The sequence below is a fragment of the Panthera leo genome, chromosome B1 (genome assembly GCF_018350215.1).
Source record: "Panthera leo isolate Ple1 chromosome B1, P.leo_Ple1_pat1.1, whole genome shotgun sequence".
Taxonomy (NCBI): Eukaryota; Metazoa; Chordata; class Mammalia; order Carnivora; family Felidae; genus Panthera; species Panthera leo.
The window spans coordinates 159,418,564-159,438,359 of record NC_056682.1 but is presented as its reverse complement, the minus strand read 5'-3'; the positions used below and the strand labels follow the sequence as shown (position 1 = coordinate 159,438,359).

Below are 19,796 nucleotides of genomic sequence, written 5' to 3'. Positions count from 1 at the left end.
TTTTGTCTCCAGGCACAGAATGCACAAATAAAGAACAGTTATAGGGGAGGTTCAGCCTGGGATGATACGATTTTAGGTCTCCTTCAGAAACTATTTTGATTTCTTTCTTCTGCATCTGTACTTTCCTCCTGACTTCCCCTCCCCTTCCTTTGTTAATGAAATTCCTATCTAAGAGTTGAAAGATTCCCCATGAGAGCTCAAATAAAAAGCCAGTATGTGAACAAGCCTGTGGGAAGATGCACTCCAAATGGGAGAGAGTGTGCAGTGGTTCGTGTGACCATCAGTGGAAATGTTTCTGAAGGTGAGGGTATGTGTGTGGGTGTGGGGACCTGGTTAGTCGATGTTTACCTGTATTTTTATAGCTAGATATGGCAGTTAATAGTCAATTGCAGCATGCTAAACACATTAGGTGGGTATGATTTTGAGAGGATGAAGGAAAGGAGACAGGGTTTGGTGAGATCATTTATGGGAGTATCTGTGTGTATTTGCTGGTATGTAGCACAGACTATAAGTGCCATCCAGATTTACACAGCCTATCTTCTTCACTTCACTGGAGAAAGAAAAAGCCTACTTGATTCTCTTGGGAACAGCAGCCGAATGTGAAAGAAGAACAGCAATCATTAAGAAAATTTCTTTCTCTCTTGAAAAAGGGGGTAATGGTGATAAAACATGTGTGGGAGAATAGTGGAGACAGGGGGCCTAGCCTATCCTAACCCTGGTTACCGGAAGAATTCTTTTGTTTCCTGCCTAATTCATTGCCTAACTTTTGACTGTTCTATGGCCAAATCTGGATTCTTGCCTCCCAGATTTCTTGAATGCAGTGTTTATCTCTTGTTCATCTTTTGACACCCATAGAGCCTGGCACAAATTATTATGACAGTGACAATGACGATAATGATGATGGTGTCCGGGTTTACACTTGGGGCTGATTTGCATCAATATTTAGAAAGTTGCTTCAGAATGTTTGCAACTACCCTTATTATTTGTTTATCATTAATCTTCCAGAATGTGATTTCCATGACCTCAATGACCTTGCCTGTCTTGCCCACTCTTGAACCCCAACACCCAGCACTGTGTCTGGTACATACTAGGTGCTCAACAGATCTGTGCTGTTTGCTTAGTTTCTAAATTCTTTCGAAGGCTGTGCCACCCAAAAGACAGAAGTTCTGGAATTGGCAGTCTCATCTTGAGCCACACATTTTTCTTTTGCTCTTGCATAATGTGTTGGCTTTAAGCTATTCCTCTTTATCCAGTGTATCATGGAGATGAAACTTAAAGTGGCAGAAACCATACGGCAGTTTTTACATCACTAAGAACTCTGCAGGTATGTGGTTTCAGGTTGCTCAGTGGTGCAGTGAGGTCACCAAGAACCCAGGCTTTTTCTGTACTTCATTTTGTAGTCTTCAGTGTGAGAGCATTGCCTCCCACCATGGTGGCATGGTTGATACAGCAGCTTGGTGTATCACATCATTAAATGAAAAAAAAAATCAAAGACAGGTAGGAAGGGAAATGAGCTTTCTCCTTAGTAGCCCTCTATGTTTGTTAAAGAGAAAAATCTTTCCAGAAGCCATTAGCAGACTTCCAGTTATGTCTCCTTGTGGAGAACTGGGTCAAATGTCCACTACATGGGCTAAATCCATCATCTGCAAAGAGGAAATGAATCAGGCTGACCGTTGTTCATTTTATGGGCCCCAGGGAAGGACCTACCTTTTCCAGAAAAATTCCTGGTATCTGAACAAAATCAGGATTCAGTTAACAGGGTAGAAGTAGAACAGTGCTACGAACAATACTGCCAGTCTAAGAAATCCTTGAAAGTCTGATAAGCTGAACTGCATTGGTGCGTGGGTGCCAGTCCTGGCTGTGGCAATTGTGCTTCATTCTGTTGGTTCTCTATCTCTGTGTGCTTTTTTTTTCTTTAATGAGAAAAGCTAACTTTGACTCTTAGCAAAATTGAAGCTATTTCAACAACCCCAAATAAGGGAAGTAGCTGGTCACAGTGATTTTTTGTCTGCAGGGTTAGATTATCAGTCTGTGTCACCACTGATTTTCTCCATAACCAAGGAATTGCATATAATCTAGCAGCCTCTTCTCCCATGTCAGATGGGATTGATGATGTTGTTGATTTCTTAGAAACATTGAGTCTAATACTGCAACGCATCATAAAAAGGTTGCCACACAGTCTATGAGGGTTTAAGATTCATTTCCTGTTCCTCTTCTTGTCTATTATATTTCTGTGGGATTTCCACACGTTTGCATCTATCTCTGCCTGGGAGCTCCAGCTACTGCTTCAGGTTTGTAAACTAGAAACATATGGCTGATATTGCAATTCTCACATAGTTTTTATTTCTCTCTCTCCTGGTGATTAGCAAACTTCAAATTGACACCTGCATGTGGATAATTTTGTTTTCCTGCTCTTCACTGTTCTAGACGTTTTCCTTGGTGGGCTTCAGGAACTCTTGTGTCCATTGTCACAGATCAAGAGAATTAGGATAGAGGATGCCGTGAGCTAGATGTTAAGCTCCAAGAAAAGAATAATGTATGGGAAATGGTAGGTGCTCCATAAGTGTTTGTTGAGTGACTGGAAGAATGGTGGAAAGGAAAGAGGATGGTCTTCTGAATCACGCAGGCTTAGATTCCAGTCCCACCTCTGCTACTTACCATCTCTATGAGCCAGAGCAAGTTATAAAACTTCTCTCAGACTCAGTTTCCTCATCTATAAAATAGGAATGATGATGCTTAACTCGTAGGTTTGCCATAAGGACTAGAGATATTACATGTAGAGCACTTAGCATAATGCCTAGAACATCGTATATGCTTAATAAATGGTAATGGTTACACTATGAAGCCCAAGTCATTTGTAAGGCCTACACATGGTAGGCACAAAATAGTGAACCTAAACCCCCAAGTGCTACAGCAAACAGGAGTGTTTGGAAGAGCTACATAGAAGGCAGTGATACCTGGACAGTGAGGCAACTACTCTTTCCCTGCTCAAAACCACAGATCACCAAAGTTCACAGAGCCATTTGATGACTGAGGGGCATACAATGGTAGAGGGAGAGAAAAGCGATTCCCTGGGGAATAGAAAACTACCAAAGACATTTAAGAAAATTTGTCATAAGGGATATAAACCTCCCAAGGGCCAAATCTGACTTGTACAGAAACAAGTTAGGAAGAGGGGTAACCAGAGCATAGAAGCATACCTGCTGAAAGTTCTGCCCCCAAGGTGTGAACTTGCAGACAGAGAGACTGAGAATCTCATCCCATGTGCAGATGGTGTGGAAGTGCCGACTCCCAGCCCCTTCCTGGGCCTAGCCTAGCTGGGAGGCAAATAGGGGAAGTAGCAGAGGATCAGCAATGACAGATAACTTGGATGCAGAAAAGGATGTCGGCTAACCTAGGTAGGAGATGTTTCCCTTGGCTGCTCCTGACATGAGGTTTCACAAGTTCCCTGGTGAGGAGGGACTGGGAGTTCTAGCACAACCACACTCTGTAGTCTTTATAGTTTGCTGTAGACTGATCATGATTACGTCACTCTTTCAGTGAGCTGTAGGTATTTCATTCCAAGTGTGGGTTCCATCATCTTACCTAATCCACCTGTTGTCCTTGTGGAGTCCCAAGTCAGTGGATGGCTAGGACTTAGGATGCTGTGGCCCATTCACAGCACCCACTGCAGAAGGTGCCTGGGGAAGGCTGTTTCGACTGGTGTGGTCCATGTCACCTTTGCTCTTTGATTTGAAAATCACAACTTTTTTTCACTCGAATTTGTTTCACCCAGAGTCTAATGAACAGGGAGGTCACAAGCACTGTTTCCCCTAGAAACCCCATTTATGCTATTGGTCAGAGGAGGGGAAGGCCCTTGTAATGGGGAGCATTGACCGTCTATGGAAGGAGGGGGAGGGGGCATCAGTCCTCACCCACCAAAGCTCTGAACGCCTCTACCTCAGCTCCTTTCCCTCAGCATTAGGACTCACTGCTGCCAGCAGGAGCTGTGGGGTGACATTCTCAAGAGGGGTGGGGGTGGGGCCTCACCTAGGAGGCAGCTCTTCCGTGAGTGACAGGAAGGTATTGCAGGTTGGGGCCACCTCAGCCTGATTGTCATCCCCTAACACACAGAGTGAGGAAAGAGAGTCCCCACGCCCATGAAGTTTCAGGGATGGGCCTTGTGCTTTTAGAAAGCAGCGGGTGGGGAGCTAGGGTAAAAAAAAAAAAACAAAATCAGTCGGTAAAAACTTGCCTGACTGGGCATCAAACACAGGCATAGTCCATGCTACCAAGCACCGCACAGCAAGACCTTTGTGGCCACTTCTCAGGGTGAAGCCCTAAGCAGGAGGGGAAGAGTAGGTCTCACCTCCCCATGGGTACCCCCATGCCAAGTTCCATCTATGTGAGATACTTGACTTCTGTGAATGATTTTACCTGGAAACAAAGAGGAGGAAGAAAGGAGAAAGGGGAGGTAACAAAAATATAGAGCTTGAGGACAAACCAAAAAACAACCAAAAATTCATGTTTGACACAGTGGAGTAAGGGTTTGAAAAATACTTTGGGCTAACATTGTGGATTAGCTGAAGAAGGGAGAGAAGAGGTTTGATTAGCAGCTACAGACCTTTTCCTTCCTGCACCCTCCTCTCCACCTCAGAGGTGCCAGAGTGGACTCGGCATGTGACTCCAGAAGCTCTCATCTCCTCTCCATGCCTCAGCCCTTGTCTGTGTGAGGAGGGAGTCGAACTAGATGATCCCTCTGAGGTCCTTTCTGTTTTAATCTTCTGCCCTCCAAGGGGAGACAGTCAGGGGCCACTGGGTGGAGAGGAGGGACCCCTAGCAGCCACAGGGAAGGATGGCTCCCACCACTTAGGGCTGAGAGAAATAAAGGAAAGCATCAGTGGATAGGTAAAACCTGAGAAACTGTTAGGACACTGAAATACTCCACTCACTAACATTCAGAGACTCCCTAGTCCTCCTCCTCAACAACCTGGGCCTCCCCAAACCTGCTGGGATCCAGCAATTAGAGGGTATCATCTGGCACTGTGTGTGTGTGTGTGTGTGTGTGTGTGTGTGTGTGTGTGTGTGTGTATCACGGGAACAACCAGAACTCAGTTCCAGCTACAATGCTTCAAGCATGTGTTTGGTTTTCCAATGCAGTCCAGGGAGTCATTCTCAAAGAGAAAGCCCCGAGGTAGGGGAGATTTGGGAGATGGGGTTAGGCAGGTGGGTGAAGAAGGGAGGGAGGGAGGGAGGAAGGAACTGTATGTATATCATCCCTGAAAAAAAATGTCAAAAGGTGTTGATTTCTGCTTTTGGCAAAATTATGCTATAGTCTGACATTGTTCACGAATTCAGCCCAGTTCTACTCTGCACATTTCAGCAATGCTCCTCCCTCCTCCATGGCCTTCTCTGAGGTTTCCATAATGAGGCCCTGGCAGGGCAGTGGGCAATGATTTAAGGCCACTTGTAAAATGGCTTCTGATGTGGTGAATTACATAAATGGTGATGTGCACTCTTAAATCTGACTTTTACCTCTCTGGAGAGTCAGCTCCTGGACTAGTCTGTCCAGTGGGTTCTGAGTGACCTGCAAGAGGGCCTGGTTTCCTGAGTTGATTTCCCAAAGATGACACTGATGAGGGAGCAAAAGGCAAGCTGAGGGTAAAGCACAAGCTAACATCCTGCAACACCCCTCAGCCTCCCATGGGGGTATGTGTGACATTCCTCAGGCACTCCTGGCTGCCCAAGAAAAAAGGAAAGGGAAAAACAAATGGTCAACCAATAGACATCACAGTCATGTGGGACATGAATCTCTATCAGTTTGCAACTGTCTTAATGACTTAGAAGGAAAAAAAAAGCAATCTTATCAAGAGCCAGACCTCCAGAAACCTATACATTCAATTCCCTGGGGCTCTAACACCATCCCCCCCTTCATAGGATAGCAAACCTTACGTAATCAGTCACTGCTCACAACCCCAGTGCAGCTCTTTCTGCCCACAGGTCCTGTCTCTGTGCTTTAATAAAACCACTTTTTTGTACTGAAGAATTCTTTGACCGTTAGCTCCCAAACCCCAACATTTCACATCAATACCAATGACTTTGTTCTCTGACTCAAAGGGAAATAAACTCTGCATTTTTCATGGTGCTGCCCGTAGATTCCCCATTTGTCCCAAGGCCAAATCTCAGTCTGAGAAGAATTTAGGGTGGTACTAGGGTTCAGAGGGAAGGCTCTGGAGACAGTGTGGGTCTAGCTCAGCCTATGGTGACCAACTTTCCTGTTTTTCCTAGAACTGTTCTGGTTTAGCACTGGAAGTCCCATGTCCCGGAAAACCCCCAGTCCTGGGCAAACAAGGATGGTTTGTCAACCTATCCTAGTTTTCTCACATCGTTGCCAGTAATTTAACCTCTTTAAACCTTAGTTTCCTCATACATGAAATGAAAATAATGATCACAACCTCGTGCAATATTTGAGGAGTAGGATTGATACCCACTCAAAGATTGTTCAGGAAGAAAAGAGAGGATTAGGTGACAAAAGTAATGTGTTTCTGTCTCTGTTCCAAGGAGTAGATGTCTCCTCTCCCCAGTGTGTTTTGACTTTTCCAAGTGAAGGTGTGAGCACAACACTTGAGGATTCTGTAACAATCCAGAAAGCCTTGCAGGCTTTAGCTAATGCAGAAATCCCAGCTAATGCAGAAGGCTGGATTAAGGCCTCTTCTAGCTAGCTCTGTGATTATCTGATTAAGTGTAAATGGCAGAGGCAGCTGCCTACTTGCAGAAGTCACTTTTAGCAGCTACCACTTAGGAGTCACAAATAAGGGATTATGAAGCCTTTTCTTTTCAGCTTCCTTGTTACCCCTAGCTATTGTGTGCAGAGATTCTTAACTAATAGCCATTTTCTGAGTGACTATTTCCCAGTAACTACTCTTTCAGGGCTGAAAAAGGAAAAGAAGTTAATATTTTCAAAAGACTTCCTTGCAAGGCATTTTGCAGCCGAAGAGTGAATTTCACAGGCATCTTATTCCCTGGCAGTAAAGCCTGAAGGCTGTCTTGGAGACCAGAAGCAGCAAGTAAGAACTCTGATAACAAAGAGAGGCAAGGGAATTATTTATTCAAATGCCCTGATAGAAGAAGGCTTTAATCAAAGACACCATAGAAAACAAGCTGCAGGCTGATAGGGAGTGTTTGGAACATGAAGGTGTCAAAAGGATCCAGTATTTTTCTGAACAGAAGGAAATGACTGGGGAAAATGGTCCTTCATAGTTGAGCAGAGCTATGTCAGCACTAAGGACAGGAGGGGGCTCTTATTAGGAAGATGCCAAAAGCTGGAGATTATTCAAAGTGCAAACATCTTTACCATCCCGGCCCTCCCACCCCACTACAAATGAAGTCAGATTCATTTAGAATTAGTGCCAGATTCTGGTTGAAACTAGAAGTTTGCAGAAGTTGGAAAATTCAACATGCCAGACTCTGGCGCCAGTGATAACTAACTAGTTCATGTCCAAGGCAGTTGATGGCACAATTTTGCATAATTAGGACATGTTTGGGAGGAGAGGAAAAAAGGACTCTCCGATCAGGAATTTACTGACTTACATAAACATTAGTGTGATCGCTGGCTTCAAATTCTATGGTACCACCTTCATATTTACATTCTAAATTAATGAGGGGCAGAATGCCAAGGACAGCAATACTGCCGGCTTTCACAAAACTGCCCACCAGACTCTGGGGAAACCTGCCAACTAGATGGTTCTAGGTTACCAAGCTGTCTTTTCTCCTGCGTTTTCTAACCCTTAAAGAAAATTAAATTCTGAAACAGTTAATTCAAAAGTCAAGAAATTTGATTATCTGAATAATGCATTAAGGTATGACTGTTAAACCATTGCTGCATAATAAGTCACTCCAAAGCTTAGTGACTTAAATTAACCATTATCATTTTATTACCTCTTCCAGTTTCCATGGTCAGGAATTCAGGGAGGGCTCAGTGGGGAGATTCTGGCCTGAGGTCCTTTACATGGTTGCAGTCAGACAGTGGCTGGAGCTTGAATAGCAGAGGAGTTGGGAGAAGCTACAATCTTGCTGAGTATCTCTCTCAGTAGTCTCAGGGTCTCTCCATGCAGGCTCTCCACAAGCAGTGGTTAAGCTTCCTCACAACATGGCAGCCTCCGGGCAGCTAAGTTCTTCAGTGCAAGTAGTTCAGCCCCTAAGGCAGCAGCATCAACTTTTATGACATGGCCTTAGAAGTCATGTAGCATCACTCCTACCACATTCTGTTGGTTCCAAATGAGTCACAAACCCACCTAGACTCAAGGGGAATTAGTGGAGAATTCTTAATTCTTAATGGAGAAATGGCAAGGTTCCAGAAGAGCAATGTGGGATGGGGGATATTGTGGCCATCTTTGAAAAATACAACATGCCATAAGATATGAATAACTGATGATCATAATCTTTAAATTTTTATATTTTAAGAAAATAATGTTAACTCAATAAATCTCTTAATTAGTGAAATATATACTGAAGAACATAGTGTTAACTACCTTCAACCCCTTCTTCTCCACATTACTTCTGATTCTATAGGGTCAAACAACTGGGTGTAATGATGTACTAGTTTTCTGGGGGGGTGGGGGGGGCACCATAACAAAATACCATAAACTAGGGAGCTTACACAACAGAAATTTGTTGTCTTCCAGTTCTGGAGGCTAGAAGTTTCAGATAATGGTGTCAGTAGGGTTGATTCTTCCTGAGGACTCTAAGAGAATAACTGTTTCATGCCTCTCCCTTAGCTTCTGGTGGTTTGCTAGAACTCACTGGTGTTCCTTGCCTCATAGAAGCACCTCTCCCATCTCTGCCTTCATCTTCACATGGTATTCTCTCTGATGCATATGTCTCTGTCCAAATTTCCCTTTAAAAAATGTTTATTTATTTGTTTGTTTGTTTGTTTGTTTATTCATTTATTTATTTTCAGAGAGAGAGAGCAAGAGAAACAGTGTGAGTTGGGGAGAGGCAGAGAGAAAGGGAGACCCAGAATCCCAAGAAGGCTCTACATTCAACATGAAGCCTGACATGGGGCTCAATCCCACAACTGTGAGATCATGACCTGAGCTGAAATCAAGAGTCAGATGCTTAACTGACTGAGCCACCCAGGTGCCCCCAAATTTCCTCTTTTTATAAGGACACCAGTCCTATTGGATTAGGGGCTCACCCTACTGTAGTGTGGCTTCATCTTAACTAATTATATCTACAATGACCTTATTTCCAAATAAGGTTACCTGCTGAGGTACTGGGGTTAGGACTTCAACATGAATTTGGGGGAGCAATTCAACCCACAGCATGTCTCTTATTTTTTGAAGGGAGGAGCTTCTTTTGATATGTTTTCTAATAGTATCAATTGGAGAGTAGAACCCAATCACAGGTACAATTTTCAAACTTTATATCTAGCTTCTCCTTTCCATGGCCCTTGCCATTCTCTCCTATCTCCTAAACACCTTCTTCAAATTTTAAGTAAAGGTTTCCATTAAAGCTATTAATGCCATTAGAGTATTTTAGGATTAAATGTGTCTTTTATTAAAATGTCATTAAATAAATAAATAAATAAATTTAAATGTCATGATCAGATGTTGGTTATGAAGTCTCATTCCCTCCCAAATTTTCTCTAATCCTAATGCCACTTGTTATATAACTTCAAATTGCATAGGATTTTTCAAAACTTTATTCTCCTTGGAGCCTGGGCCTCACCTATGCAGCAACTTAGTTCATTTAAGGAGGCTCAAAGAGCAATTTATTGACTTGGGGAATTTGAGATTGTTCTCTGTCAGTATTGTGCAGACATTTAAAAATGTATTTCCTTTGGATGTTTAAAGCAAAAAGAAAGACAGGCACATCCCGCTACCTCATTAGAGAAGCCACATGTCTTTGGCTTTCTTGACCTAGCACTTATCTTGTACTTGATGTTTTCAAAATACCATCCAATCATTAAACAGCCAGTTCCCACAACATCTTTGTGAGATGTGAGGATTGTTTCCATTTTTAGTAAAGGAATTTGAAACAAAAAGAAAAGGTGACCTGTGCAAGGCAGTATAACGAATCAGGACTGGACCCAAATGTCTGCCATTTCATGAACTAAAACTTTGTTTTGTGAAAACCGAGGGACAGATTTTCATGACCACATCCCTTTCACCTCTTCCCAGAAATCAAATGCCCTCTTTCCCCTTTGCTCTGAAGTCACTGGAGGAGCATCAGGTGAGGCAGGAGTTAGCAGACACAAGGATACCCCATGGAGAGTCTCAGAAATCATAAGGGGGACCTTTGGGATATGAAGCCCCAGTCAGCAGGTGGGCATCTCAATGCAATCTCTTTTGTGCCTGCTGGGTGGTGAGATCAGGGAGATTCAGGATATATATCAATAATAAAAATGGTATGGAAGGTGTTCTTTCTAGTCTTAGAAAACTGTAATCTTCTTGATCAGAGGCTCTATTGGAAACAAGCCTCTGAAATTCTTTGGTCTAGTCTTAAGCCAACAAACCATAACAGCAAACTTTGAGGACTTTCCCAAATTCTAGGAAGGTGCTGCAGGACAGAATCCCAGACCTCTTATATGGCTGCCTCCCCAGGAAGACTGGTAACCACCATAATGTCCTCTAGTATTTCCAGAGTTCTCTGACGAAAGAAGATTGCAGATCATCGGCTGGTCCTATATCTGAGTGAAGGGAAATCAATGGCATGCAAATTAGCTTATTTAAGATAATTCAAGACCCCACCCAGACTAGCATTTTGCTCTTAGGCAGGCCATTGAAGCAAAAAGCAAATCCAAATCACATTCTCCTCTCCCAAGGTACCAAGCATACCCTTCCCCCCCCCCTTTTTTTTAAGTCTTTCATTTCAAAGCTGTGATTGCCTGTTTACTTGGTAGAAGTATAGCTACTAAGATATGTTTTGCCTTGATTATGGGATACTCAGGTGGAATAGTATATGACGTGGGCCTCTTCCTAAGCAAGAATAGAAGTTGAGGCTTCCCATCTTCATACCAAATGCCATGCTGGTCCTGCACACCTGAATTCTAAGCACAAGGATCTAAGCATTTAGGTCTATTTTCATAATCAATACTAGGAAATGCATCCTATTTCTCATTTCATCTTAGTTTAGATTTTCAGGTATAAAACTTCTACATTCACAATGTTTATTATTTATACATATTGTAATGATTTTTTAAAGAGTTTTTTACTATGAGGTACTTCAAATCTTTTTTTGAAAATAATGTAAACATGGTAGTAATAACAAATAAAATACATTTAAAAGTCAGTATAATATTCAACACTGAGAATTTCCTTAAAAATCAGTGTGTTTTGGGGTACCTGGGTGGCTTGGCTCAGGTCATAATCTCACAGTTTGTGGGTTTGAGCCTGCTTGGAATTCTCTCTGCCTCTCTCTCTCTTCCCCTCCCCTACATTCTCTCTCTCTCTCTCTCTCTCTCTCTCTCAAAATAAATAAATAAACATTTTTTAAAAATCAGTGTGTTTGGGGACACCTGGGTGGCTCAGTCACTTGCCCACTCCCACTCTGTCTCTCTCTCTTTCTCAAAAATAAACATTTAAAAGAAATCAGTGTGGGGGCACCTGGGTGGTTCAGTCAGTTAAGCGTCCTGACTTTGGCTCAGGTCATGATCTCATGGGTTGGAGCCCCATGTCAGGCTCTGTGCTGACAGCTCGGAGCCTGGAGCCTGCTTCGAACTCTGTGTCTTCCTCTCTCTCTGCTCCTCCCCCACTCACTCTGTCTCTTTGTCTCTCTCAAAAATAAATAAACATTAAAAAAATTTTTTTAAAGAAAAGAAAAGAAATCAGCATGTTTGCCCACAGGTTGACTAGAAAACACTGGTAAAAGATAACCAGTTCTGATATTTTTCTGGGACACACTATACTGCCATACTGGAAATTAAGATACTGAAATCTCTGTATGAATTGTTTAAAGTCACTGCCCTGAACCTCCTGAGGACCTACCGCAGGCACTGAACTCTGCACTTCCCTCTGGGACCTCTCCCTCATTCACCTTCTCCAGGATCTAGCTACCAAAGGGGCTCTAAAGGACCAACTTCAAGCTATGACCAGTAGCCATTCTCTCATATTGGTAGTCTAGCCGTTCTGGCTATGTAGTTTTATATTCCCCTTACAGGGGCTGTTTTTGCTACTCTTGCATCCTTTCAGTGTATGTAATAGCTTTGCATTAATTGTTTGCAAACAATATTCTTTTAAGGGCCAGGTAGTGGTGAAGAATACAGATTCTGAAGCTGGACTGCTTGGGTTCAAGCTCTGGTTTAGCCTTATATTGTCCCTGGGACGTTAGCAAGTTCTGCATCTTCTTCATACCTCATTTCCTCATCCATGAGTTGGAGGTAATCATGGTATCTCTCTCATAGGATTGTTGTGAGGAATGAATAGTGAATGTAACTCAAGCAGTTAGAAGGGTGTCCATAGTAAGCTCAACACATTAGCCATATTACTAAGCACCTACTGTGAGCCAGGCGCAGTACTAAATGCTTTGTGTTTATTATCTTATCCCCCCAGTACCCCCATCAAATAGGTATTTTCATACCTATTTTAAAGAGAACTGAATCTGGGCACCTGGGCGGCTCAATCAGTTAAATGTTTGACTCTTGAATTCGGCTCAGGTCATGATCTCACAGTTTGTAAGTTCGAGCCCTGCATCGGGCTCCGTGCTGCAGGTGTGTATCTTGCTTGGGAATCTCTCTCCCTGGCTCTCTGCCCCTCCCCCACTCATGTGTGTGTACTTTCTCTCTTTCTCTCAAAATAACTAAATAAACTTAAAAAAATTTTTAATTTAAAAAGAGAACTGAATCTCAAAGTACTGAGAAATGTGCTTAATGTTACCATGCTGGTGATGGATACAGCAGATTTAAATTCCTAGCTCTTTGACCCAAAGTCTATGCTTTCTCTTCTGACCTAGAGTCTTCCCTGATGGAAGTAACACTTGGCAGCAAAGAAGAAAAAGAAGATGGCTGTCTGGTCCAGGTAGCTTTGGTGAATACCAACTCCATGGAGATGCTCAGTGGATACAGAGATCTTGCAAAGGATGGATAGCAAATGGAGTCCTCTCTGACTAGAAGTCCCAGAGCTTCGATTTACAGCAATGTTCTCCCATCACCCCAGCTTTGGCAGACATCCCTGACCCCTCCCATTCCCTGGCTCTCAGACCTAGTCACCAAGCCCCTCAATTCTGCTCCAGTGGTATCTCTCACATCCCTGCTGTTCCATCCATGCCTTGTGCTAACACTCCATTTCAAGTTCTCATTACCTCATGTCTAGATCATTTCAAAAGCTTCTTAACTAGAGTCCCAGCCTCCGAGTCTGTAAGTCACCCCTCCCACAATCACCACATTATTCCTAAAGAAACTGCTTCCATCACACGATTTCACCGTTCAGCCCCCTCCTTCCCCACACATCCCCTGTGACTACCCAGTGTCTGCCGACTATAGTTCAGCTATTCAGAAGGAAGTTCAAATTCCTTCTTAACCTAATTCTAATCTTCATTTCCAAAGTGCTTTCTCAGGATTCCTCTGTAAGAATCCTATGATTTAGCCAAGATTGTTTTCTTATTATTCCTTTATCATGCTATTTCCTTTCCCACCTCCAAGCCTTACCCACTCCATTCCTCATGCCTGGCACATCCTCCTCTACTCTTCTAAATCCTGTGTGTCCATCATAACCCAACTTGGACACCCTCTCCAGTGTGACACCTTCTGTGCCCACTCCAGGGAAGTTGATGTTCTCTTTTATCTTACACCTCTCATTTGACACCTAGACCCCATCGCTTTACATTACAAATTTGCTCTTTGGTGATACATGCTCTGTTTTCCCAGCTACCTTGTGACCATCTCACAGTGAAGGGAGTGAAGGAGATGAATGATGGGAGGGTTTTGACAGGGAGGTGATGATGGTAGAGTCTGGTGGTTAGGCCTTTGGGCTGGGTTTGAATCACAGCTCTGCACTAACTACCTAACTAGGCAATCATTGCCAAGACCCCTAATCTCTCAATGTCCCCATCTATGAAATAAGGACAATGACTGTCCCTTCCTCCTAGAACTATTGTGAAAATTAAATGAGTTGATATTTCAAGAGCCCTTATCCAGGGCCTGACACATAGATAAAGCTCAACTAATATTATTTATTATTACTTTCATTATTGAACCAAAAGAGTTATAATGTGCTAGACTCCAAATAAATGGCCTTCTTTAATATGTATGGGCCCCCTATGAGGTAATAGATCATGCCCTAGCTATGGAGCCTGCTGAGCAGCCCTGAACTGTATTTCCATGAGAGAGAAATACACTCCAGTAATGTTTAAGCCATGTTTATTTATTTTTTATTTATTTTTATTTATTTTAAGAGAGAGAGAGAGCGAGAGTGGGGAAGGGGCAGAGAGAGAGGGGGAGAGAGAATCCCAAGCAGGCTCTGCACTGTCAGCACAAAGCAGGGCACAGGACTTGAAATCACAAACCATGAGATCATTATCTAAGCCAAAATTAAGAGTCGGATGCTTAACCATTTGAGCCACACCAGGTGCTCCTAAGCCATGTTTAATGTCCCTGTTGCAACAGAACCTAATTCTAACAGGTACAATTCCTGTTATTCTGGTGCTGGAATTAGAAGTGCTTCTCTCTGGTGGCCCTTAGGAACTTTATTTCTAGTATTCAAAAAATTCTATTAGGAGGGAATGACCCAATTTAAGTCTTTCTCACATTGGTCAGCTTTCTCTTTAGAAGAAGCAGGATATGACACTGAAGAATAAAGAAAGAGAAACAGATACGGATTCTTTCTAAAAAGGTGGGGAGGAGGAAGGCTAGGACTAAACTCAGGGATCCTAGGCTGACACCACCCATAACACCTGGGGGATGCTGGGGCAGGTGCAATTTCACTGTTAGCAAAGTCTCTTCAGAGAATCACATGGATGTTTCGAGCTGTGTAGATCCTGAGTCCAGCCTCAAGCCAGAAACATGTCTGGAGCTGGCTCTGTGTGGTTTTTTTTTTTTTTTTTTTTTTTTGGTTACGATTTAGTAATTTGCTTTAAGTCATGACCTTGATTTGTCCTTTATGCATTTACAGCTAAGAAATGAAGAAAAATAAAACATAAAAAGACTAGGTAGGTTCCCAAATCAGTGGCTCAACACCACCTCATCCCACCTCCCTCTTGCTTGTTGGAAGAGTTTGTCCTTTCAACAGAGCTGTGAGTTCCAGCTACTCACATTCTCAAATTCCCTGTAGCTACAGCATAGATATGAGACCTAATTTAGTCTAATTGACCTGTATAGCCTGCTAAGGGTCTGATAGGAAATTCCTTCTCCACTGAATATAATCTTGTTAACACGGGGTGTCAACTACTACAGCCATCTTATTAGTGTGAGGTAGACAGGGTTAAAATACTAAGGAAGGCAAACTCAAGAGATGGAAAATATCTTGATCCTGATGACATCATTGATCCAACCTTTTAAAATTAGACTGAGTCTGGAGTGCTTGGGGGGCTCAGTCAGTTGAACATCCAAGTCTTGATTTCTGCTAAGTCATGATCTCAGTGTTGTGGGATCAAGCCCAGCATCGGGCTCTGCACTGAGCATGGAGCCTGCTTAGGTTTCTCTCTCTCTCTCTCTCTCTCTCTCTCTCTCTCTGTCTCTCTGTCTCTCTGTCTCTCTGTCTCTCTCTTTCCCCCCCACACACACCTCCCCTACTCATATGCTCTCTCCCTCTCTAAAAAAATAAATCTTAAAAAAATGGACTTAAAAAACAAATCTTAAAAAAAATAAATATAAAAAATCTAAAAAAAAATCTTAAAAAAATGGACTGAATCCAACTTATTGACATATGAAGTAATAAATGTCTTTATTGTTTAATTAATTATGGTTAGATATTCTGTTACTTGTAGCAAAAAGCATCCTTACTGATGCAGTGGCCAAAAACATTTTAACATTCAAAGCTGTAATGCTCTATCTCTATAGGTTATCCTAGTCAAAACAAATATATCTCACCCTTGCTAGCATGTTATTTCCCCATTTTTTAACTGGAGACAGGCTAGGAAAATATACTATCTCCACTTTATGGAAGATTATGAAGTTAGGTAATCTGCATTTGAAACCTGGCTTTACCTCTGTGACCTTTGTCAAATTAACTTTTCCATGCCTCAGTTATGTCATCCATTAAATGGGAAAAATAATCATCCTGCCTCATAGAACTGGATCAAATGAGCTAACACATAGAAAATACTTAGAACAGTGCCTGGCCCACAGCAAGTCATTGATCAGTTTATATTAGCTTTGCTTTCATCCCCCCAGCAATGTGCCCTTCCATAGGTTTCCAAAGCATTTTGCTGTCACACTTTCACCTACATTTTCCTTTGCCAAGCATTTCTGGGAATAGCTGAAATGTGGGACAGCTCAATCCTCTTTTAGCATGCATACCACAAGATCATCAGAAAAGAAGTTTGACTAGCAGAAAGTAACAAATATCTTGTCTGGAAACACTATGGAGAAGCCCAAATTCCCTTCACTCCCCAAATCCCATGCTCTGGATGTACTTGACCACATGCACTGAGACAGAGGTGGCAAGGACTCCTTGGGGTTGATTTTCCCACAGGCCTCTGGGGTGTGCCCTTAGCACTGAACATGTCCCTCATAGATCTATAGCTCTAGTGAATAGAAATAGGAACCCCCCCCCCCACCGATGCTCTTATATCACTATCATTTTTACTTTTTTACCTGCCATTTCTTCCCTTCTTGAGCCTTTTTTTTTTTTTTTTTTTTTTTGCTGGACCAAGAATCTCATTTTGTCTTTTTCTCTTGGGAGACTTTTTCCCCATCAACCCATGATTGTACATCCCTTGTCTGGCTACCACCCACCAGGGACACAGAGTCTGTTTCAGCTTCTTACATCTACATTATGCTTGTCAATGGAGGTCGGCTTTCAGCCAATACTTCTGTATATCTAATCTGTAGAGCCCTTGGCAGCTTCCAAAATACTTGGGCCCAAGTTATTTAATCCTCACAAATATCTTGTGTGGTGCATGTTTTTACTCCAAACCTGACTCCTTGCGCCTTTATCCTCTTCCTGTAGAGATCAAGGGCAGGGGGGAGATGAGACAAAAATATTTCACTTTTTTTGCAGTATAGGTTTGGAGTGATAAGGACTTCACCCAGGTTTACCACAGCCAGGAGTGATTCAGGAGGAGAGAAATCCTGTGAAGTCCACCAGAAACTCGAAAACTTGGCTTTTGAAGGAACAACAAACACCTGATCCTTCTTTGGGGCGAAGGATCAGTTTCTGACATCTAACTGGTGGTCCAATACGGAATTGAAGGAGAAGGAGGAAGAGGCTCTGGAAACTTGTTGGCATACCAAAGTACTTCCTGACATGAAATCTTTTACCTTTTGTAGGAGACTAAAGAAGCACAATGTTTGGCCCCCTTCAGATTCAAGATGTTCTATTGATTTATTTATCAGAGAGCCCCTCAAACATTTATATTGGCAATGACTAGGCTAGAAACTGACCCACCCTGTCTCCTTGGGGTGGTGGTTCAGATTCTCTGTGAACAGTTGATGCCCAGGTGAGGTTTCCCTGAACAGGACTGCAGGCTTGTTGAGCTCTGGTTGCTGCGTTCCAGAAAGTAGGAGGAAATGGAGGCCTCTGTGTGTGGCCTGGTACCACACAGCTCTGCCATCTCAGTATCTGTCTGAGCTGCCAGACTCTTGGAAAAGTTCCTTTGATTTCTTCAATTGTATTCAGTGCCAGGTTGGGAGGCCTAGAGAGGGGCCTGGGGCCCAACCATTGTGCTAACCAGAGCAGTACCAAGTGACAAATCTATGCTGTTCTTTCTTTCTTTTTTTCTTTTTCTTTTCTGCCTTCCAGGAAGATTACTACAAAACAAACAAACAAAAAACAAAAAACAAAAAAACTCATTTTTTTTTATTTTCAAGCACACCCTGTTCCTTCACAAGGAAAAAAGAAGACCACAGAGCAACATTTATTCATAAAGTCTCTATTCAGCTCTCCTTGCTTGTTATTGGCTCAGGGTTCAGCTAACTGGTTCCCACAGAGCACAGACCAGCAGGGGAGGTGGGGTTCAGAGTAGAGAACAGTAAAGAGACCTGCTCTTCCAGAATGCAATGGAAAGCCGCAATATCCTGGATGAGTGGCATGAACACAGTGGTGACTTTATTCTCTATTTCCCCCTTTGGACTGGAGCCTGCCTACCTCAGGGCTGGCCAGACTCACCCACCCATTCCTGCCTGTGTACACCCTGTCTCTGAAAGGGGCTTCCTTGCAGGGGAAACTGAATGTGCTCTTCGAGTGGCTTTCATGGTAGAGCAATTCCCTATCTTAGAAGGAGACAAGTGAGCCATCCTTCTAGCAGCTCAGGAAGAAAACTTTGGAATCATCCCTGATCCCTCTCTTTCTCCCATCCTACTTCCAGTCTGCTGCTACATCCTGTTGGCTTCACGTTCAAAATTTGTTTAATATCTATATCAATCAGTATCTATATCAATAACAATCTAAACTATAAAATTAAGTCAGTATCTATACATATATGTGGTTCAATAAGAGAAACAACCAGTGGCAGATGCTTATTAAGAGATTCATTGCAAAGAATTGGCTTACACAATTGTGCGCTGGTTAGGTGAGTCTGAAGTCCCTAGGGCAGGAAGGGGTCCTTAGGAAAGGCAAGCAGAAATGCTGAGGCAGGAGATGAAGCTGCTATCCACAGGCAGATCTGCTTCCTCATCCGGGAACCCTCAGGTCTGCTCAGAAGGCTTTTAACTGATTGAATCAGGCCCACCTGAATCTACCATAATTTCACTTACTTAAAGTCAACCCTCTAGGGACCTTAATCACATCTACAAAATATCTTTACAGCAACACCCAGATCAGTGTTTGATTGAATAGCTGCTGACAGTAGCCTAGCCAACTTGACCTACAAGACCTACCATCACATTATCCAAGCCACCATCACATCTCCTCTGAATTACTACTGCTTGAGCCGCTTTACCAGTTTCCCTATCTCTTTTCTGATCCTCCCTGTCCCTCCCCCTTCCCCAACTGTTTTCAACAGAGCAACTAGAGGGATCATTACTCCATTAACCAAAGCCTCCGTGATGGCAGAAGGATGGCCCCCCAAAGATGGCCATGTCCTAATCCCCAGAACCTGTGAGTGTGTTATCTTGCTTGGCAAAAGGGACTTGGAAGCTATGCTTAGGGTGTGGGTGTGGAGGTGGTCCTGGATTACCAGGTGGGCCCAATCTAATCACATAAAGCAGAAGAGGCAAGCAGAAGAGTGAGAGATCTGCTGTTGAGGACTTGACCCTCTACTACTGGCTTTGAAAATGCAGGAAGGGGCCACAAGCCCACAGCAAAGAGCAGAGGACCTCAGTCGTACAACTGCATGGAACTGAATTCTGCTGGCAAACCCAGTGAGCAGGGAAACAGATTCTTCCCCCCGGGAGTTTCCGGTAAGGAATACAGCTCTGATGATAGCAGAGCTATATTGTGTTGGGCTTCTGATCTATATAGAACTGTGAGACACAAATTTATGTTTTTTAAGGTACTACATTTGTGGTAATTTGTTTTGGCAGCAACTTCCCACCCCACAGTGTAAAAGCCAAGCTGCTCAGAATCCCCATCTCCCTTTCTCTCTGATGTCATTTCCTACTACTCTCCCCTTGGCTCCCCTCACCCCCTCCATCAACTCCAGGGCCTGGAACGGAGTGAAACTTGTGAGACATGGACCTTGAGATGCCAAAACATTCAGTAATCAAGATAAATAATATTTTA

General features: G+C 43.0%; 1 long non-coding RNA gene across 1 annotated transcript; it reads left to right on the top strand.

Moving 5' to 3' along the window:
* The first annotated feature begins 112 nt into the window (after positions 1 to 112).
* Positions 113 to 19,796, top strand: LOC122218204. Its single transcript, XR_006201943.1, has 3 exons — positions 113 to 301; positions 12,931 to 12,995; positions 19,078 to 19,796. It is a non-coding gene; the product is annotated as an uncharacterized LOC122218204 (long non-coding RNA).